Source organism: Tachysurus fulvidraco, chromosome 21, assembly GCF_022655615.1.
Source record: "Tachysurus fulvidraco isolate hzauxx_2018 chromosome 21, HZAU_PFXX_2.0, whole genome shotgun sequence".
NCBI classification, from domain to species: domain Eukaryota; kingdom Metazoa; phylum Chordata; class Actinopteri; order Siluriformes; family Bagridae; genus Tachysurus; species Tachysurus fulvidraco.
Window position 1 is genome coordinate 5,008,949 of NC_062538.1, and position 21,784 is coordinate 5,030,732.

Genomic DNA, 21,784 nt, shown 5'->3' on the forward strand with positions numbered 1-21,784 from the left:
AAGCGTTCAGTAGCAGTAACCCCGAGGACTCATCCAGGTGACTTTTTTAATTATTGTCTTTCCACAAAAAAGTAGATCAAGTAATTTTAAATGGAGGTGACGTGAGAATGTGATGCGCCGTCACGTGACCCACAACGCGATTGATTTAAACAGCGAAAAGAAAAAAAAATGAACTGGAAAAAATTTCGTTTTAAAACGGCGTAAACGAATTTGGGAAATGTTTTTACTCAACTGTATTTACTATCGTGTATCGATTAGCAATTTAGCTAATGTTTAAATCCACAAGTGTATCATTTGTATCATAGCACCGTTTGACGGATGAGTATATGTATTCAAATATATACATATACTTTTTAAACAAACAAATCCAAAGGCTGTCTATGCAAATATTTTTTTCAGTGTATAGATATGTTATCATATTGTGTGTATGAATATTGCAAGAGATGCACTAAACAAATGTTTTCTATCAGCCAATCAGCTCTCAGGCATTTTTACGTGGGAACATTTCTGTATATGTTTTCATGTAGAGAAAGTTTATAGTGTATAGATGATTTATAATATTGTGTGTATGTATATTATAAAGCATATATAGAAAGTGTAAAAAATGTTTTTATAGATAGTCTTAAGCCATGCGTGTTTAAATATTGTAAAATATTGTATGCACTAATCAATTACACTAAAAAAAACAAATGTTTGCTAACAGCCAATCAGCTCTCAGCAGGCGAACGTTTTTGTATATATTTAAAACTGTTCTAGAACTAATAGAATCAGAGCTAGTACGAAGTTTCGTACGAGCTCACAAAGCTAAGCGTTCAGTAGCAGTAACCTCGAGGACTCATCCAGGTGACTTTTTGAATTATTATCTTTCCACAAATTAGATAAAGTATTAATACATGGAGGTCACGTGAGAATGTGATGCGCCATAACGTGACCCACAACGCGATTGATTTAAACAGCGGGAAAAAAAACCCGGCAGTAACAACGAGGTATCCACTGACACAAATTTCGCTTTAAAAAGGCGTAATTATTTAGAAACGATTCTGGGAAATGTTTTTACTCAACTGTATGTACTACTATCGTGTATCGATTAGCAATGTTTAAATCCACAAGTGTATCATTAGCACCGATTGACGGATGATTTAGTTTTAAATTTAATTTATTTTATAAAAATAAACAAACCCACTATCGTGATAGTAGTTAAGTACTTAATTACGATTAAGTATAACAATATAATCAGACAGATTCTAGATGTGTATGAAGCAAAATTTATATAAATAATATGTCTAAACTGAAATGTTTTTTTTTAACCGTTGTCGCGAGCTGTTGTTCACGAGCTCGATCTCGTCTGTAGACGACGGAAAGTTACGGATACGTTATTTTGTTCCACTTTATGATCTATACGAACTATTATTATTATAATGTATACGTACTAGTAATAATATACGATGCATGGTGTATTGTTTTGCAGACAGTCAAGTCGTATTTGTTTAAAAAGTGCAAAACGTTGTGTTTAATAGAAAGTGTGAAGTATTGTTTGCAAAATCATTTGTGTGTATAAAAATTGTAAAAATGTGAGTATAGATATTTTACAATAGAAGAATGTGTAGAAAATGTCAAATATTTTGTAGAAAAATAATTGTAATTTTGTGTGTTGAAAGTGTAAAATATTGTATGTATAGATGTATAATCCTCTGCAATTCTTTAGACACAAGGGACATCACTGTGATTTTCAGGAAATATTACTTCAACAGTAATCTACAGCCATATTTTTGTTTTTATTTTACACAACAATCAATAAGCATGTATCTTTACAGAAAATCACAGTGAAGACTCATGCTGAGCCCAACTCCAGTGTATATTCCTGTTCAGTGAAGATACATCCATATTGATGTCGTATAAATATTGTGTTTAAAAAATAGTTTAAAAAGTTGTGTGTGAGACATTGAATAGTGTATAGTTACTTTATAATATTGTGTGTGTGTGTGTGTGTGTGTGTGTGTGTGTGTGTGTGTGTGTGTATATATATGTATGTATATGAAAGTGTAATAACTTATTGTTTAGATATTCTTAGGTTTAGCTTGTTTAAAAAGTGCAAACCGGTGTGTTTTGAAAGGGTAAAATGTGTGTATTGATCATTTTAAATGTTTTTGTGTATAAAAAGTGTAGACATTTGTGTCTATAGGTGGGGTGAAAGATTGTTTGTATAGGTATATAAAAACTGAATACACTGGATCGGGGCTCAGCATGAGGCACAATAATCCTCCTCAACTCTTTAGACAAAAGGATCTGCATCACTGTGATTTTCAAGAAAATATAACTTTAACAGTTATCTACGTTTTATTTCAAACAACAATCAAAAGGCATGTATCTTTAGAGAAACTCAGAATATTCCTGTTCAGTGAGGATATATCCATATTGATGGCGTAAAATTATTGTGTGAAAAGATAGTTTAAAAACTTTGTGTGAGACATTGCATTGCAATCCTCCTCGGTTTTCAGGAACTATAACGTTAACAGTAATCTACGGCCATATTTTTGTTTTTATTTTTTTAAACAATCAATAAGCATGTATCTTTACAAAAAATCAAAGTGAAGACTCATGCTGAGCCCAACTCCAGTGTATATTCCTGTTCAGTGAGGATGCATCCATATCGATGGCGTAAAATTATTGTAAAGATAGTTTAAAAAGTTGTGTGAGACATTGCATAGTGTATAGTTACTTTATAATATTGTGTGTATAAATATTCTAAAAGTATATATAGAAAGTGTCAAAACTGTTTGGATATTCATAGGTTTTGTTTGTTTAAAAAGTGCAAAACTGTTTGTGTTTTGAAAGGGCATTGATTATTTTAAATGATTTTGTGTAAAAATATTGTGTGTAAAGATAGTTTAAAAAGTTGTGTGAGACATTGCATAGTGTATAATAACTTTATAATATAGTATTGCAAAAGTAAACTTTTTGTTTAGATATCTTTAGGTTTTGTTTGTTTAAAAAGTGCAAAAAGAGTTTTAATTTTGAAAGGGTTTAACATTGTGTATTGATAATTTTAAATGATTTTTTTTGTATACACAGTGTAGACATTTGTATCTATAGGTAGTGTAAAACATTGTACATGTATAAACATTATAAGGTATTGTGTGTATATATAGAAAGTGCAACAATTTTTGTATAGATAGTCCTAAGTCTTGTTTGTTTAAAAAGTGCATATCGTGCATACAGAAAGGGTAACGTGTGTATCAATTATTTAAAATAATTTTTGCTATTGAAGTGTATAAGAAATTTTAAACATGTGTATACAAATTGTAAAAATGTGAGTATAGTTAGTTTACAATATTTCATGCATAGAAAATGTCAAATATTGTGTAGACAAATAATTGCAAATATTTTTGTGTTTTGAAAGGGTAAAATATTGTGTGCATTGATAATTGTAAATATTTTTCTGTATAAAAAGTGTAGCAGGGGCTCAGTATGAAGCTCAATAATTGTGAAGACTCATTCTGAGCCCAACTCCAGTGTATACTCCTGTTCGATACATCCATATTGATGGTGTAAACATATTGTGGGTAAAAATAGTTTAAAAAGTTGTGTGTTTAAGTATTCTAAAATATTGTATGCATAGAATGTGTAAAATATTATGTACAAATACTGTAAATTATGTGTATAGAAAGTGTAAAACATTCTGTGTACAAATATGTCTAAACATTGTAACATAATGTACAGTATATATGAAGTGTAAAAAATGTTTGTATAGATAGTTTTTAATTTAAATTTTATGTACAGAAAGTGCATAGTGTATAGATTATTTACAATATTGTGTGTATGGATATTATAAAGCATATACAGAAAGTGTAAAAAAAATGTATAGATTGTCTTAAGTGTTTGTTTAAAAAGTGCAAAACTTTGTGTGTTTGGAAAGGGTAAGATATTGTGTGTATTGATTATTTAAAATGTTTTTTTTTTTTAAAAAAAAACGTATGTACACAAGTATTGTATATTTATATATAAATTGCAAAAATGTTTGTATAGATATATTTTTCAGTCTTGTTTGTGTAAAAAATGCATATCGTGTAGATAGAAAGTGTAGAACATTGTGTGTGTAAGTAGTGTAAACATTGTGTGTTGATTTATAATATTTATAATATTGTGTGTATGGATATTGTAAAGTATATATAGAAGCAAAAAAAAGTTTTAGATATTCTTAAGATTTGTTTGTTTAAAAAGTGCATTGTGTATTGATAATTTTAACTGATCTTGTGTATAAACAGTGTAGACATTTGTATCTATAGGTAGTGTAAAACATTGTACATGTATAAACATTATAAGGTATTGTGTGTATATATAGAATGTGCAACAATTTTTGTATAGATAGTCTTAAGTCTTGTTTGTTTAAAAAGTGCAAATCGTGCATACAGAAAGGGTAACGTGTGTATCAATTATTTAAAATAATTTTTGCTATTGAAGTGTTATAGATATTTTAAATGTGTGTATACAAATTGTAGAAATGTGAGTATAGTTAGTTTACAATATTTCATGCATAGAAAATGTCAAATAGTAGACAAATAATTGTAAGTATTTTTGTGTTTTGAAAGGGTAAAATATTGTGTGTATTCATAATTTTAAATGTTTTTGTGTAAAAAATATTGTGTGTGAAGATAGTTTAAAAGTTGTGTGTGAGACATTGCATTGTATATAGTTACTTTATAATATTGTGTGTATAAATATTGTAAAAGCATATATAGAAAGTGTATATTCTTAGGTCTTGTTTGTTTAAAAAGTGCAAAATTGTGTGTGTTTTGAAAGGGTAAAATATTGTGTGCATTAATAATTGTAAATGTTTTTGTGTATAAAAAGTGTAGCAGGGGCTCAGCATGAAGCTCAATAATTGTGAAGACTCATTCTGAGCCCAACTCCAGTGTATACTCCTGTTCGATACATCCATATTGATGGTGTAAACATATTGTGGGTAAAAATAGTTTAAAAAGTTGTGTGTTTAAGTATTCTAAAATATTGTATGCATAGAATGTGTAAAATATTATGTACAAATACTGTAAATTATGTGTATAGAAAGTGTAAAACATTCTGTGTACAAATATGTCTAAACATTGTAACATAATGTACAGTATATATGAAGTGTAAAAAATGTTTGTATAGATAGTTTTTTAATTTAAAGTTTTATGTACAGAAAGTGCATAGTGTATAGATTATTTACAATATTGTGTGTATGGATATTATAAAGCATATACAGAAAGTGTAAAAAAATTGTATAGATTGTCTTAAGTGTTTGTTTAAAACATTATGTGTTTGGAAAGGTTAAAAAAATTGTGTGTATTGATTATTTAAAATGTTTTTTTAAAAAAAAAAAAAACGTATGTACACAAGTATTGTATATTTATATATAAATTGCAAAAATGTTTGTATAGATAGTTTTCAGTCTTGTTTGTGTAAAAAATGCATATCGTGTATATAGAAAGTGTAGAACATTGTATGTGTAAGTAGTGTAAAAATTGTGTGTTGATTAATAATATTTATAATATTGTGTGTATGAATATTGTAAAGTATATATAGAAAGCGAAAAAAATGTTTCTTTAGATATTCTTAAGATTTGTTTGTTTAAAAAGTGCATTGTGTATTGATAATTTTAACTGATTTTGTGTATAAACAGTGTAGACATTTGTATCAAATATTGTATCAAATATTGTGTAGACAAATAATTGCAAATATTTTTGTGTTTTGAAAGGGTAAAATATTGAGTGCATTGTTAATTGTAAATGTTTTTGTGTATAAAAAGTGGAGCAGGGGCTCAGCATGAAGCTCAATAATTGTGAAGACTCATTCTGAGCCCAACTCCAGTGTATACTCCTGTTCGATACATCCATATTGATGGTGTAAACATATTGTGGGTAAAAATAGTTTAAAAAGTTGTGTGTTTAAGTATTCTAAAATATTGTATGCATAGAATGTATAAAATATTATGTACAAATACTGTAAATTATGTGTATAGAAAGTGTAAAACATTCTGTGTACAAATATGTCTAAACATTGTAACATAATGTACAGTATATATGAAGTGTAAAAAATGTTTGTATAGATAGTTTTTTAATTTAAATTTTTATGTACAGAAAGTGCATAGTGTATAGATTATTTACAATATTGTGTGTATGGATATTATAAAGCATATACAGAAAATGTAAGAAAAATTGTATAGATTGTCTTAAGTGTTTGTTTAAAAAGTGCAAAACTTTGTGTGTTTGGAAAGGGTAAAATATTGTGTATTGATTATTTAAAATGTTTTAAAAAAACAACTAAAAAAAACGTATGTATACAAGTATTGTATATTTATATATAAATTGCAAAAATGTTTGTATAGTTTTCAGTCTTGTTTGTGTAAAAAATGCATATCGTGTAGATAGAAAGTGTAGAACATTGTGTGTGTAAGTAGTGTAAAAATTGTGTGTTGATTTATAATATTTATAATATTGTGTGTATGGATATTGTAAAGTATATATAGAAAGCAAAAAGATATCAGATTTTCTTAAGATTTGTTTGTTTAAAAAGTGCATTGTGTATTCATACTTTTAAATGATTTTGTGTATAAACTGTGTAGACATTTGTATCTATAGGTAGTGTAAAACATTGTACATGTACAAACATTATAAGGTATTGTGTGTATATATACAGTAGAAAGTGCAACAATTTTTGTATAGATAGTCTTAAGTCTTGTTTGTTTAAAAAGTGCATATCGTGCATACAGAAAGGGAACGTGTGTATCAATTATTTAAAATAATTTTTGATATTGAAGTGTATAGGAAATTTTAAATGTGTGTATACAAATTGTAAAAATGTGAATATAATTAGTTTACAATCTTTCATGCATAGAAAATGTCAAATATTGTGTAGACAAATAACTAAGTATTTTTGTGTTTTGAAAGGGCAAAATATTGTGTTTTGATCATTTTAAATGTTTTGCGTAAAAATATTGTGTGTAAAGAGCTTAAAAAGTTGTGTGTGAGACATTGCATTGTATAGTTACTTTTTAATATTGTGTGTATAAAAATTGTAAAAGTGTATGCATAGAAAGTGTAAAAACTGTTTGGGTATTCATAGGATATGTTAGTTTAAAAAGTACAAAACTATTTGTGTTTTGTACATTGTGTATAGTTACTTTATAATAGAAATACGTGTGTATAGGTGGTGTTTTATTTAAAAAAAACGTATGTATATTGTATACAAGTATTGTATATTTATATATAAATTGCAAAAATGTTTGTATAGATGGTTTTCAGTCTTGTTTGTTTATAAAAATGCATATCATGTACTGTATATAGAAAGTGTAGAACATTGTGTGTGTATGTAGATATTTTTAAGTTTTGTTTGTTTAAAAAGTGCAAAATATTGTGTGTATAGATAGTTTAAAAGGTTGGGTGATAAAATATTTAAAAATATTGTATGTATAAACATTTTAATATGTGTATAGTCTTAATTCTTTGAAAACAATGTTTATACTTAGTGTAAAAATAGTGTGTGTAGATTGTTTACAATACTTTCATGTTTCAACAGTTTGCGCTGTGAGGTGGGACACAAAGAAAAAAAAGGCAAAGAAATAGGCGGAAAATTATGTGCTCTTTTATTTAGGGTAACGTGTGAAAAACAGCGCAGCAGGTGTGAGATAATTTAAAGGTGCAGGTGTGCTGTTGGTTGACCCAGGAGCAGAGCATGGCTGGAGAGGATTCTGGAAAGGAATCTGGTGATTCTGGTGACAGAGGAATGGAAGAGATTTTACCATTAGTACATTAAATATGAATCAAATCTTACCTCATCTAGGACCAAGTGCTCCTTGTCTTTGAACTGAGACAAGAGGGCTCCCAGCTCCGAGTCAGTGTGGGCAACGGAGGGGTGGTCGAAAGATTCGTCAATGATCCCTTCCTCCAGCCATTTGGCTACTTCCACCTCTATAACCTGACGGGAGACTTCAATAAGGCCGCTGGTGAACCACCGTAACAGGAGGGGTATTGATCTCATGCTGGATGATATGAGTGCGGCCTGGCAGAGATGATTTCGGAAAACTGGTCCACTAGTTCCTTGAGGTCTTGGTGTTGGCTCGTTGAGAGATCAGTTCCCCTCAGTTCCCCTCTTGAGGACCCGTGCTGAGAGGGGCAAGGGCAGACACAGCCAGCAGGTGAGCTATCCACTTTTTCATGCTAATATGATTTAATTGTGTGTCTGCTTGCTAACCAGGTTATTGCAGGTTGTAGTTTACCTTGCCGACCCTCTCAAGGACTGTATAAGCCCTGCCACTTGAACTTGCAGGTTAGTGGGGACGGGCAGCAGGACCTGATCTCCCAGGTTGAATTCTCAGGGCTGTGTGGAACTCTTGTAGGAACGCTTGCTAATCATGCTAGGCTGCCTCGATGCCTCCAACAACCGGGCCGATGTGGTCGATGTGGTCTTGCATGTCTGGCATAAACTCGACAATGGAGCGGAAGGGCAAGGGTTGATTAATCCAGGCCTCCCGGGCCACCTCATGTGAACCCGATGTGAAGCAGCTCACGGGGGTTAGTGGCACTCACCATAAGGGCACGGATAAACCGGCCACTCATTCAAGTACCTCTTTGAAGCTTAGGAGGTCTGGCTGTAGACAGGGGCGATGGATCCGGAGCAGCTCCTCAAACTGTGGCCGCGGGTTAAAGTCCGGTGAGTATTTCTAGTGATGGAAGTAGCTGGCCACATGGAGAGAGGATTTTCCACCTTACGTAGTCATAATCCACGAGGACCTTCTCATCTAGGGCATGGTATGACAGCTGGGCTTCCCCTATAAGCAGTTTACCACCACTGCAGCAACTCGCTCTGCCAGGTAAGATGTAAAGAAGCAGAGAGGTAGGTGGAAAATGATGTGCTTTTTTATTTATGTCACACATGGGACACAGTGCAGCAGGTGTGAGAGAATGTGAAAGTGCAGTGGTACTTTAGATCAGTGGCAGGATGGGGCTTCAGGTGCTGTTGGTCGACCCAGGAGCAGTGATTGGCTGGTGGATGGAGAGGATCTATTCAATTCAATTTCAATTCAATTCACGTTTATTTGTATAAAGCTTTTTACAATAGACATTGTCTCAAAGCAGCTTTACAGAACATAGAGCAGAAGCTAAACATAATTAATGATAAAGGAAATAACGAAATAATAAAAGAAAAAGAATTGACAGAATAAAAAATTCTAGATTATTATTAGATATAAATAGTTCACAATCTGTATGTATTTATCCCCCTATGAGCAAGTCTGAGGTGACTCAGGCAGCAGTGGCAAGGAAAAACTCCCTTAAATTGGTAACGTAAGAAACCTTGAGGACTTAAGGGGGACCCATCCTCATATGGGTGACACTGGGGGTGTGATTATAATATACAGTCAGATAAATGTTGTATTGGTGTAAGGATCATGGACTTCGGATCTCCTTAGTATCACAGACTACTGACTACAGTCAGTCCAGTGATTCTGGTGACACAGAGATAGAGGAGATTCCACCATTAGTTCACCAAATATGAATCAAATCTTACCTCATCTAGGAGCAGGAGCTCCTTAGCTTCGATCTCCTGAGACAGGACAGCTCCCAGTTCTGTCAGAGGCTTCAGTGTAGACAACGAAGGGGTAGTCGAAGAATCCTCTATAGCCTATAACCCAATAAGGCCGCTGAGGAACCACTGTCCCAGGAGGGGTATTGATCTCATGATGGATGATATGCGCGTGGCCTGGCAGAGAAGATGTCGTGGTGAGAGGGGCAAGGGCTCAAGGTATCCACTTTTTCATTAGGCTAATATGATTTAATTGTGTGTCTGCTTGCTTACTGGTTTGTCGCAGGTGACCGTTGTTGACCGTGCCAAGGAATGTATAGGGGCCCTGCCACTTGAATTTGCAGGCTGCATTGGGGACGAGCAGCAGAACCCAGTCTCCCATGTTGAATTTGCAGGGCTGTGCGGAATAGTTCTAGGAATGCTGTAGGTCTCGTTGGACTGCCTCCATGTATTCCCAACAATTGGGCTGATGTGGTCAATGTGGTCCTGCATGTCCTGCACGAGCTCGACGATGGAGCCGAAGGGCAAGAGTTGATTGATCCAGGCCTCCCAGGCCACGTCTAACAGTCCCTGAGGTTACTGTTCAAATAATAATTCAAAGGAGGTAAAACCAACTGTCAGGGCAGGACCCAAATACAACAACACCAGATAAAGTAAGGCAATTTTATGAACAGCAAAGAACTAAAGTCGTGGGCAAGTCACTAGGTGGGATGCGATGGTCCGTCCCCCTTATCTCTCCCCCTAAGCGGGCTAAGTGATGTCCAGAGCTGAGCAGAAGGGCAAAATGACAACCCCAGGCAAGCCGTGGCCCGACCCATGTTCTGAAAGGGTGGGGATAAAAACCCTCCAATGGCCGGTATTATGCCACTTTCTCCACAGGAGCAAGGAAAAGTCCACTAAAACAGAAAAAGGCAAAATACACAGGGCCTGCAACATCCCCTGCTGGCAAGAAGTGAGACGGCTTCCTTCACGGGAAACTATGAAGTGAAGCGGCGTCCCCCACAGGAACAGGTCTAGAGTGAAGTCCAGTGAAGAAGCCCATAAGTCCATAAAATAAAATAAACATAAATCCCAAAAGGCCAGAAACAAGTAATCCAGAGAAGATGCTCCACGAATGTTAGGCACCAGGCATAAAGTTATCCTGCTGGGTCTATGACTGGCTGAGTCCTCCTGCCAGAGAAGTGGATGTCTTCATAGAGATTAAAAGCCCCAAATGCAGAGATAAAATGGGTTGTTTTAATTTAAAAATAAAGAAGCTACAAATACGGCAAACCATAGGGAAGACAGGACGACTGAAAAACAAACCAGGAAGCCAGGACACAACAACAACACAAAAACAAACAATGAGAGAAACACATCGAGGCAGGTTGGGAGAAGAGAGGAATACACGAGGCAGGTGGGGAATTGCGGAACACGGCGAGGCAGGTGGGGGAAGCGCAAAACATGGTGGCACAGCCAGAGGGGAATGAGAGACATCCACAGCCAAACAAATGGGCCAAGCAACGTTCGCAGCCATGCAGAAGGGCCAAGCGACGACCACAGCCGAGCCGTGGCCAGACGCATGTCCGGAAAGGGCGGAAGGGAGGGAGGGAGCGAGTAAAAACTCTACCAAAGGCTGGTACCATGCCACTTCCATCAGGAGATAGAAAAAGTCCACAAAAATGGAAAAAGGCAAAAGACACAGTTCTGCAGCATGCCCTGTGCAAGAAGTGAGGCTACATCTCTCACAGAAACAGGTGCGGCTCGAAGTCCACCAATGAAACCCAGAAGTCCAGAAAATAAAATAAACAAAAATCCCAGAAGGACAGAAAAGAGTAATCCAGAGAAGATGCTCCACGAATAATAGGCACCAGGCATATATTTACTATGCTGGGTCTATGTCTGGCTGAGTCCTATGTCACCCCACTTGCCTCACCATGTTCCTCACTTCCCCCACCTGCGTCATCATGTTCCTTGCTTCCCTCACACCTACCGGCACAAGACAACAGGTATATATAAGGAGGATAATTACAGAAACACAAGGTACAATTAGGGAGGAGAGAGAGGAACACGGTGAGGCAGGTTGGGGAAGTGAGGAACACGGCAAGGCAGGGTGGGGGGAAGCATCCACAGCTGAGCAGAAGGGACAAGCGACACCTAGAGGCGAGCAGAAGGGCCAAGTGACACCCAGAGCTGAGCTGAAGGGTCGAGCGAGGCCCCCAGCCAAGCCGTGGCCTGACCCAAGTCTCAAAAGTGATGGAGAGAGGGAAAAAAAACACCCCGCCAAAAGCCAGAACCGTGCCACTTCCACCACTAGAGGAGGAAAACGTCCACAAAAACAAAAACAAAAAAAGGCAAAAGATATAGGCCTGCAACATCCCCCGCAGTCAAAAAGTGATACGGCCTTAAGCCATGTTTGTTTAAAAAGTTTAAATATATTAGGTAAAGATAGTTCAAAATGCTGTGTGTTTAAACATTGTAAAATATTGTGTGAATAGAGTAAAAAATATTTTGTGTACAAAATACTGCAGAATATGTGTATAGAAAGTGTAAATTCTATACACTTCCTTACAGCCTTCCAGAACCAAACATTACAATTTAATGATGTAACTAAAAATAAGTGCTTTGTTTTGCTGTGAAGAAGATCCAAAAAGTGTGAAGCAATGCGAGATTCTGTATAATACTCCCTAATTTTATGGTATGAAAATGAATGCTTTTTGTTTAAAATTAATAAAAAATTTTACCCCATTAATTTTAAACAAAAAGCATTCATTTCACTTGTACACAGTGTTCATGGTTTAAACTTCCATTGCTCTGATAGACCATAAAATCTATAGTTGAATTTAGAAATGAATGTTAATTTGATTTTAAGCGTGATATAATTATTAATATAGTTGAACTCTCCTCATTCAGTAACTCATTGATTTAACCAGCAGGTGGCAGTGTCTGATAAGTAAATCTTCCAGCATCCAGCCTTTTTATGCAGGTTAAATAAACGTAGATCTGGAAAACAGTGAAAAAAACATAAATAAACAAACAAACAAACAAACAAATAAATAAATAAATAAAATCATGTGCTTTTAATATCAAATGCATTTAAGCAGTGTAAAAACTGCAGATGGAACTGAGTTAGTGCCTCGGTGAGGAACAGTAGATAGATCTGTGTTGTCATGCCAAGCACCCAAAGCAGTACTGTAAAGATCAAACACACGATATAATGCACAAATATGGAATTCTCTGTGTCTCTTTTCGACTGCACAGCACTGTGTTAGCAATATGCTCTGCGGCAGAGGCCCAAAATGAAACCCCAGCTAAAGAAAGTCTGCTAATGCAGCATGTAATTGGCCCGATGGCTCTTGTGTGCTATTCGGCATCTTCGGATTATGAGCTCTGAGCCCTGCAGTGCTCTCCATCATGCATTGCTTCTCTTTACCCCTGCTGTAAAACCAAGCACATGAGATATATGAGTGTTTTTGATGGATAAAATCTGCACTAGTTGGTCCTCAAGCAATAGAATAGAAACAATAAAAATCCCCAGAGGATCCAACTGCACTCCAACAATTTAGCAAGAGTGTATAAATGTTGAGTATCTGCACCCAAGTGGCTTTAAATCCTGGATTACGTTCAAATGCAGTATCGAGGCAGACATCTTAACCAACAGCTTGATCTATATATAAAGTCTTTAGCAGGGGAAGACAGAAGAGGAGGCTTTATAAAGTAATAATTCTAGCACTTTTAAGACTTTTAACATTGGTCTTTTATCTTTAGCCTTTAAGTGACTAAAAGGCCGAAGTCTGTTTGTAGAGTTAAATGATAAAATATAAACAGCAGGAACACTTCCTAACAGTACTCTGTATATTGAAATTGACATTTTTTTTCATGACAAAATGATCCCTGAAGTATATCATATGATATACTGAATTAAAACAGTAAAGTGATAGCTCACTGTTTTTTTCACAAGCTACAAAAAAAAAAAAAGAGAGTTAAAAACTACAGTGTTGGTTTGCAGGGCAACTGAATCATTTCCACCCTGAAGTGACACTATGTGATGACTAACTCGCTTCAGCTAGTGATTCATGAAACAAGCGCCCATTTTCCGCCTCTCCTCCCACCTCCATTTTATTTTCTCCATCTCTCTAATTCCTCTTCTGCTTTTCATGCTTAGATGTTTCACAGACCTGACAGACATGGAGAGAAACACTGCATATGTTTCCCCCATGCTCGTTAACATCAGAACAACGGAGGCGAATGAAAATTTTTTTAAAAATATTTAATTAGAGTGGTTTTTAAACTTTAATATGTCACAAGAATGTCAGTACATTAATATTCCAGATGGTGGAAATGATGATGGTCACAGCCAGGATTTCGGGACATACCTTAGTCCTCTTTGTAAATAGAAGCTGTGAGGAATATGAGATGTGTTTGCTGTTATGTAATATGCTGCTGATCCATATCATTGTCCTGATGTGTAATCATGTAAGTCATGTCAACGATGTCACCTGTCATTCAAGAATCTCACTAGAATCTCACGAGTTATCACTTACTGTATTATTTAATGTTATTATAGTGTTCAGTTCTTTTATTATTAGATTCACATTTGCTTTCCATTTAGTTGTCATTCCTTTAACAACCAGAAAATGCTGCTGTTTTTGCTTTTTTGTTTTATTCTTATTCTTATTCTTATTTTACTAAAAGTAGTATTAATAAAAAAACATTAATTTTCATTTATTTTATTACTAATTTTGTTTTAATGTATGATGTTTTGTTGTAATGTATAGATTATACTTTGTTCTTTTCATGTTTAAAGTGATGTAAGAACGAGTTAATACGTGGTCACTGAATTAGTGACTTTGCATTTCCATTGTTTAGCTGTAAAGAAATGAGTTGTGTAAGTTGTGTTAGTGTTGTATGGAGCGCTGCTCTTATAGGGAGCAGCGCTCACACACACACACACACACACACACACACACACACACACACACACACACACACACACACACACACACACACACACACACACACACACAGTGCGGAGAATGAATCTATACCCAAATAATTCCTGCTCTCTGGTGGTCTCATGCTGGTCCCTTTCCACTACTGCACACAATAACACAATAGATGTAACTGTTTCCCTGCAAAGCTCTTCTTCTGCTGCTGTAGACTATCCCTCAAGGGTCGATGTGTTGTTATGCTTTTCTTAGCGCAGTTGTACAGAGTGGTTATCTGAGTTACTGTAGCCTTCCTGAGAACTTAAACCAGTCTATACACTCTCCTCTGACCTGAAGGTGTTTTCCCCCTGCAGAACTGTCACGAAATGAAGCTTTTCACCTGCATGTGTTACTGGATGGTTGGATAAATGCACTCTAACAGGTGTTCCTATTAAAGTGGCCACACTTTATAAACGCTGGTATCCGAGAACCGGCCAGAAGATTTATCTCAAAGGGCCAGACATGATCCAGTAAATTCAAAATAAGCAATCGTGACCCCATATTTTCTCTTCTCTTGAATATATATATATTCACTTTGACATCACTGAAAACATGGATATAATGTAAAAAGATCTATTATTTTTCCTGTCGCTTTTTACCGTCCACTGGATCGCACTTATCTTTTTGTTGCAATATAGAATTTTTACGACACTCTTAACCTTTTCAGTCTTTGAGCAGTGCCTTTGCAGCTGTTGTTTGGAAACTCCATAAATCCGGGTTGTTTTGCTAAAATTTGGCATGTTCCGTGTCACTATTACCAGTTATAATTCACTGCTTTATAGTGAATATAAAGTAAGCTAGTAAATCAATTTTTATATAAAACTCCAGTAAGAACAAGGTCAGGTGATCAATGTTAATGTGTATAACAGTAGACCAGTAAAACACACACAGTGTACAACTGAAAAGTTATGTTACAATCAACTTTTTAAAACCCTACTCTCTGTGTGGATTCCCGCTAATCCACAACTTGGCAACCTCCGTATTTCTGGGTGTTTTTAATTTACAAAAATGACTCAGGAGGGGCTGATGGTGAAGTGTGTGGCATTTAATAACAGACAGTTGTTTCCAACAAAGAAAAACAAGTGCGTAAACAGAGGAAAAAAAGAAAGGACAGAAAAATGTCTACTCTTGTATATATTACACATATAAACATTTATATATCTATATTCTATATGAATATTTTTTATCCAGATTCACTTCCCAAAATGGCGTGTAGCTAAACCTAGAGATATCTTACTGGTCAAGTGATCATGTTCTTTCATGAAGAGCCTGCGGATTAACAAAACGAGAACTGTCTGCACTTGTGAAGTGACCGATATCTTGAGATCGCAATGACCGACACGCACCATGATACAGCCATTAACACTAGATTTACTGACTTTTTTATTTTCTGGTGCAGGTCCCGAGGTCTGATTCCCCCCTGTTGAGATTTTCACAGTTCTTCAGCCCTGCTTTTGTTGTGCAAACACCCCATCACCTCTGAGGCCTGGCTCATTTGCATTTGTTCACTCAGAGTAGCTCAGATCCAAGGCAGGCCAAACCTCTGTTTGTGACATGGAAACATTCACGGCCTATCTATGCAAAATAGTCTGTTTTATTTATAAAACATTGTGTGCTAAGGTTTGTCATTGCCATAGTACATATGATATTTATATAAACCTTGTGCAGACCTGGGGTCTATTTGACTGATACCGAAACTGATATTGACAATGATACTGACACTGATACTGATACCGATACTGACACTGACTGATACTGACAATGATACTGATATTGACAATGATACTGATATTGACAATGATACTGACACTGATACTGACACTGACACTGACACTGATACAGATACTGACAATGATACCGACACCAATACTGATACTGACACAGATATTGACAATGATACTGACACTGATACCGATACTGACACTGACTGATACTGACAATGATACTGACAATGATACTGACACTGACATGGATACTGACACTGACAATGATACCAACACTGATACTGACACTGATATTGACTATGATACTGACACTGATACTGACACTGACTGATAATGACACTGACAATGATACCGACACTGATACTGATATTGACAGTGATACTGACATTGATACCAATACCGATACTCACACTGACTGATACTGACAATGATACTGACACTGATATTGACAATGATACTGACACTGATATTGACAATGATACTGACACTGATACTGATACCGATACTGACACTGACTGATACTGACGATGATACTGATACTGATATTGACAATGACACTGACTGATACTGACACTGATACTGATACTGACACTGATATTGACAATGACACTGATACTGACACTGACACTGACTGATACTGACAATGATACTGATATTGACAATGATACTGACACTGATACTGACACTGATACTGACACTGAGTGATACTGACAATGATACTGATACTGATACTGACACTGATATTGATAATTATACTGACACTGATATTGATAATTATACTGACACTGATACTGACACTGACTGATACTGACAATGATACTGATACTGATATTGACAATGATACTGACACTGATACTGACACTGATACTGACACTGACTGATACTGACACTGATACTGATATTGACAATGATACTGACACTGATACTGATACTGACACTGATACTGACACTGACTGATACTGACACTGATACTGATATTGACAATGATACCGACACTGATACTGATAATGACATTGATATTGACAATGATACTGCTAGCAGATACTGTATCTGTTACCCGATACTATAACTGCTACCCGATACTATAACTGCTAGCCGATACTGCTACCCGATACTATATCTGATAGCCGATACTGCTACCCGATATTATAGCTGATACTACTACCCGATACTATATCTGATAGCTGATACCGCTACCCGATACCGATACTGACACCGACACCGATACTGACACTGACACGATACCGACACCGATACTGATACGATACACCGATACCGATACACCGATACCGACACCCCGATATCGATACACTGATACCAATACACCGATACCGACACCAATACCAACACCCCGATACCAACACCCCGATACCGATACACCGATACCAACACCCCGATACCGATACACCGATACAGACACCCCGATACCGACACCTTGATACCGACACCCCGATACCGACACCCCGATACCGATACACGGATACCGATACACCGATACTGACACCCCGATACAGACACCCCGATACCGACACCTTGATACCGACACCCCGATACCGACACCCCGATACCGATACACGGATACCGATACACCGATACTGACACCCCGATACCGATACACTGATACTGACACACACCGATACCAACACCGATACCGACACGATACACCGATACCTACACCGATACCTACACCGATACTGACACCGATACCGATACTGACACCGATACCGATACACCGATACCAACACCGATACCGACACCGATACCAACACGGAGAATGAGTCTATACCCAAATAATTCCTGCTCTCTGGTGGTCTCATGCTGGTCCCTTTCCATTACTGCACACAATAGATGTAACTGTTTACCTGCAAAGTTCTTTTTCTGCTGCTGTAGACTTTCCCTCAAGGGTCGATGTGTTGTTATGCTTTTCTTCTCAGCGCAGTTGTACAGAGTGGTTATCTGAGTTACTGTAGCCTTCCTGAGAACTTAAACCAGTCTATACACACTCCTCTGACCTGAAGGTGTTTCACCCTGCAGAACTGTCACTCACTGGATGTTTGTTTGTTGTTATTGGTTTTCTCTCCATTCTGTGACAGTCACTGAGATGACATTTTCCCTATACTGGTGTCTGATGTGAACACGAAATGAAGCTTTTCGCGTGTATGTGTACTGGATGGTTGGATAAATGCACTCTAACAGGTGCTCCTATTAAAGTGGCCACTCTTTTAAACACTGGTATCCGAGAACCGGCCAGAAGATTTATCTCAAAGGGCCAGACGTGATCCAGTCAATTCAAAATAAGCAACCGTGACCCCATATTTTCTCTTCACATATATTTACTGGTACTGACACGGATACTGACACTGACAATGATACCAACACTGATACTGACACTGATATTGACAATGATACTGACACTGACTGATACTGACAATGACACTAATACTGATATTTACAATGATACTGATACTGATATTGACAATGATACTGACACTGATACTGACACTGATACTGATACTGATACTGACACTGACTGATACTGACAATGATATTGACAATGATACTGACACTGATACTGACACTGACTGATACTGACAATGATACTGATACTGATATTGACAATGATAGGTGTCGGTATCGGTGTATTGGTATATCAGTATCGGTGTATCAGTTTCGGTATCGGTGTATCGGTTTCGATTGCAGTGTATCGGTGTATCGTATTGGTGTATCGGTTTCGGTGTATCGGTATCGCTTTCGGTATCGGTGTATCGGTGTATGTGTATCGGTGTATGTGTATCGGTATCGGTGTATCTGTTTCGGTGTATCGGTTTCCGTATCGGTATCGGTGTATAGGTTTCGGTGTATCGGTATCGGTATCGGTGTATCGGTGTATCGTATTGGTTTTGGTATCGGTGTATCGGTATCGGTGTATCGTATCAGTGTATCGGTTTCGGTATCGGTGTATCGGTATCGGTTTCGGTATTGGTGTATCGGTATCGGTGTATCGTTTTCAGTGTATCGGTATCTTGGTATCGGTGTATCGGTATCGTTTCGGAGTATCGGTGTGGGTGTATCGGTATCGGTTTCGATACTATATCTGATAGCCGATACTGCTACCCGATACTATATCTGCTAGCCGATACTGCTACCCAATACTATAGCCGATACTGCTACCTGATACTATAGCCGATACTGCTACCCGATACTATATCTGATAGCCGATACTGCTACCTGATACTATATCTGCTAGCCGATACTATGACTGCTAGCCGATACTATAACTGCTACCCGATACTATGACTGCTATCCGATACTATGACTCCTAGCCGATACTGCTACCCGATACTATGACTGCTAGCTGATACTGCTACCCGATACTATATCTGATAGCCGATACTGCTACCCGATACTATATCTGCTAGCCAATACTTCTACCCGATACTGTATCTGCTAGCCGATTCTGCTACCCGATATTGTATCTGATAGCCGATACTGCTACCCGAAACTATATCTGCTAGCCGATACTTCTAGCCGATACTATATCTGCTAGCCGATACTGCTACCAGATACTATGACTGCTACCCGATACTATAACTGCTAGCCGATACTATAACTGCTACCTGATACTATAACTGCTAGCCGATACTATAACTGCTACCCGATACTATGACTGCTATCCGATACTATAACTGCTACCCAATACTATAACTGCTACCCGATACTATGACTGCTAGCTGATACTATATCTGATAGCCGATGCTGCTACCCGATACTATATCTGCTAGCCGATACTGCTACCCGATATTGTATCTGCTACCCGATACTATAACTGCTAGCCGATACTACAGTATATCTGCTACCCGATACTATATCTGATAGCCGATACTGCTACCCGATATTGTATCTGCTACCTGATACTATAACTGCTAGCCGGTACTATATCTGATAGCCGATACTGTATCTGCTACCCGATACTATAACTGGTAGCTGATACTGTATCTGCTAGCCGATACTATATCTGATAGCCGATACTGTATCTGCTACCCGATACTATAACTAGTAGCCGATACTATATCTGATAGCCGATACTGCTAGCCGATACTATGACTGCTACCCGATAGTATAACTGCTACCCGATACAGTATCTGCTACCCGATACTATAACTGCTAACTGATACTATAAATGCTAGCCTATACTATAACTGCTAGCCGATACTATAACTGCTAGCCGATACTATATCTGCTACCCGATACTTTGACTGCTGGCCGATACTATAACTACTACCCGATACTATGACTGCTAGCCGATACTGCTAGCCGATACTATATTTGTTTGTGCAGAGCAAAACCAATTTCTAGTGACAGCTAAGTGTCTATGAGTGTAAACTCATTGGAAGCTGACCCTTTAACCAATGATCTAATGATTGATGGCACTAAATTGCAGCTACAATGTCTATCAGCACAACTGCTTTTTCCCTCCTGATCTGAAAATAGAGCTGGCGATTGCAATGTTCTCCCAGGGCAAAAACAATGGCCTCCTAATTTGTTATCTTTCAAGTGCCTTCTGACTGAATGTTTCTACTCTCCATTGAGTCAGATGGTTTCTATGAAAAATAGTGAGACATGAGAATAAGATTAACTCTTTCTGGGGTCATTTTTGGAATATATCAGAAAATATTTTCTATGTTGAACATATTTGAAATTTATTACAATCCCTGCAGAATTTCATGAGTTTTTTTTTTGGGATTGTTTCCACCAATAATGCTTAATTTTGCTGCAGCTTTTTTTTAACTATATGAATTAGCAAAACTACAAGCAGCATTAATCTTTTAAACTCCTACAAGTAAAGACACCTTACTTTCTGTTCTCAAATTCGTCTGAATGAGAGGTGATGATGTCACACAATGCATCTGGTCCTGAAACTGGGGTCTTTTTTTTCAGGAAAAGCTCCCTTAGATGGAAGAGGAAGAAACCTTGAGAGAGAACCAGATCCAAAAGGGAACCTCATTCTCATTTGTGTGACAATAGAGGCTGTGATTAACAATTTGTTATGAACACCACATTAAGTGTTATTATTAATAATGTCCTTTCTACGGTTAGATTATAGTCTGACAATTGTTTATTGATGAGGTTGTCATATTAGACCTTTATATTAATATTCACCATCACCATTTCATATTAATCACCACTGTGGAGTGGTACATGACAAAGGCATTCAATGCTGCGAATGAAACAGGCACAATATTTGGGCCTCTGTGAAAAAAAGAGCTAAGGTGTATTTTTTAAAATGAGGATTTTCAACCTTTGGGATTTTATGATGTTTTGTTTGTTTCCCACTTTGTTTCCAATGGGAATCAGCTTTGACTTATCAGATTCAGTGGGTAAAGCCTAGCATCCTGCAGCTGAGGAAAAACCACTAAAGGAAAAATCTATTTTGGGAAATCTAAAAAGAAAAGAGAAAAAATTTGCTTGAATTATGAATCAGTCCATCGACAGAGAGGAAGCAGGATGCCAGATTATAAATTAAGGAAAAGG

At 36.8% G+C, this 21,784-nt stretch overlaps 2 long non-coding RNA genes across 2 annotated transcripts; one reads left to right on the forward strand and one right to left on the reverse strand.

Annotated features, from left to right (window-relative positions):
• Positions 1-7,437: 7,437 nt before the first annotated feature.
• LOC125139854 lies at positions 7,438-9,684 on the reverse strand. Its single transcript, XR_007138988.1, has 2 exons — positions 9,547-9,684; positions 7,438-9,023 (listed from the first exon to the last, which is right to left on the reverse strand). It is a non-coding gene; the product is annotated as an uncharacterized LOC125139854 (long non-coding RNA).
• Positions 9,022-14,568, forward strand: LOC113662092. Its single transcript, XR_003445181.2, has 2 exons — positions 9,022-9,758; positions 9,848-14,568. It is a non-coding gene; the product is annotated as an uncharacterized LOC113662092 (long non-coding RNA).
• The last annotated feature ends 7,216 nt before the right edge of the window (positions 14,569-21,784 follow it).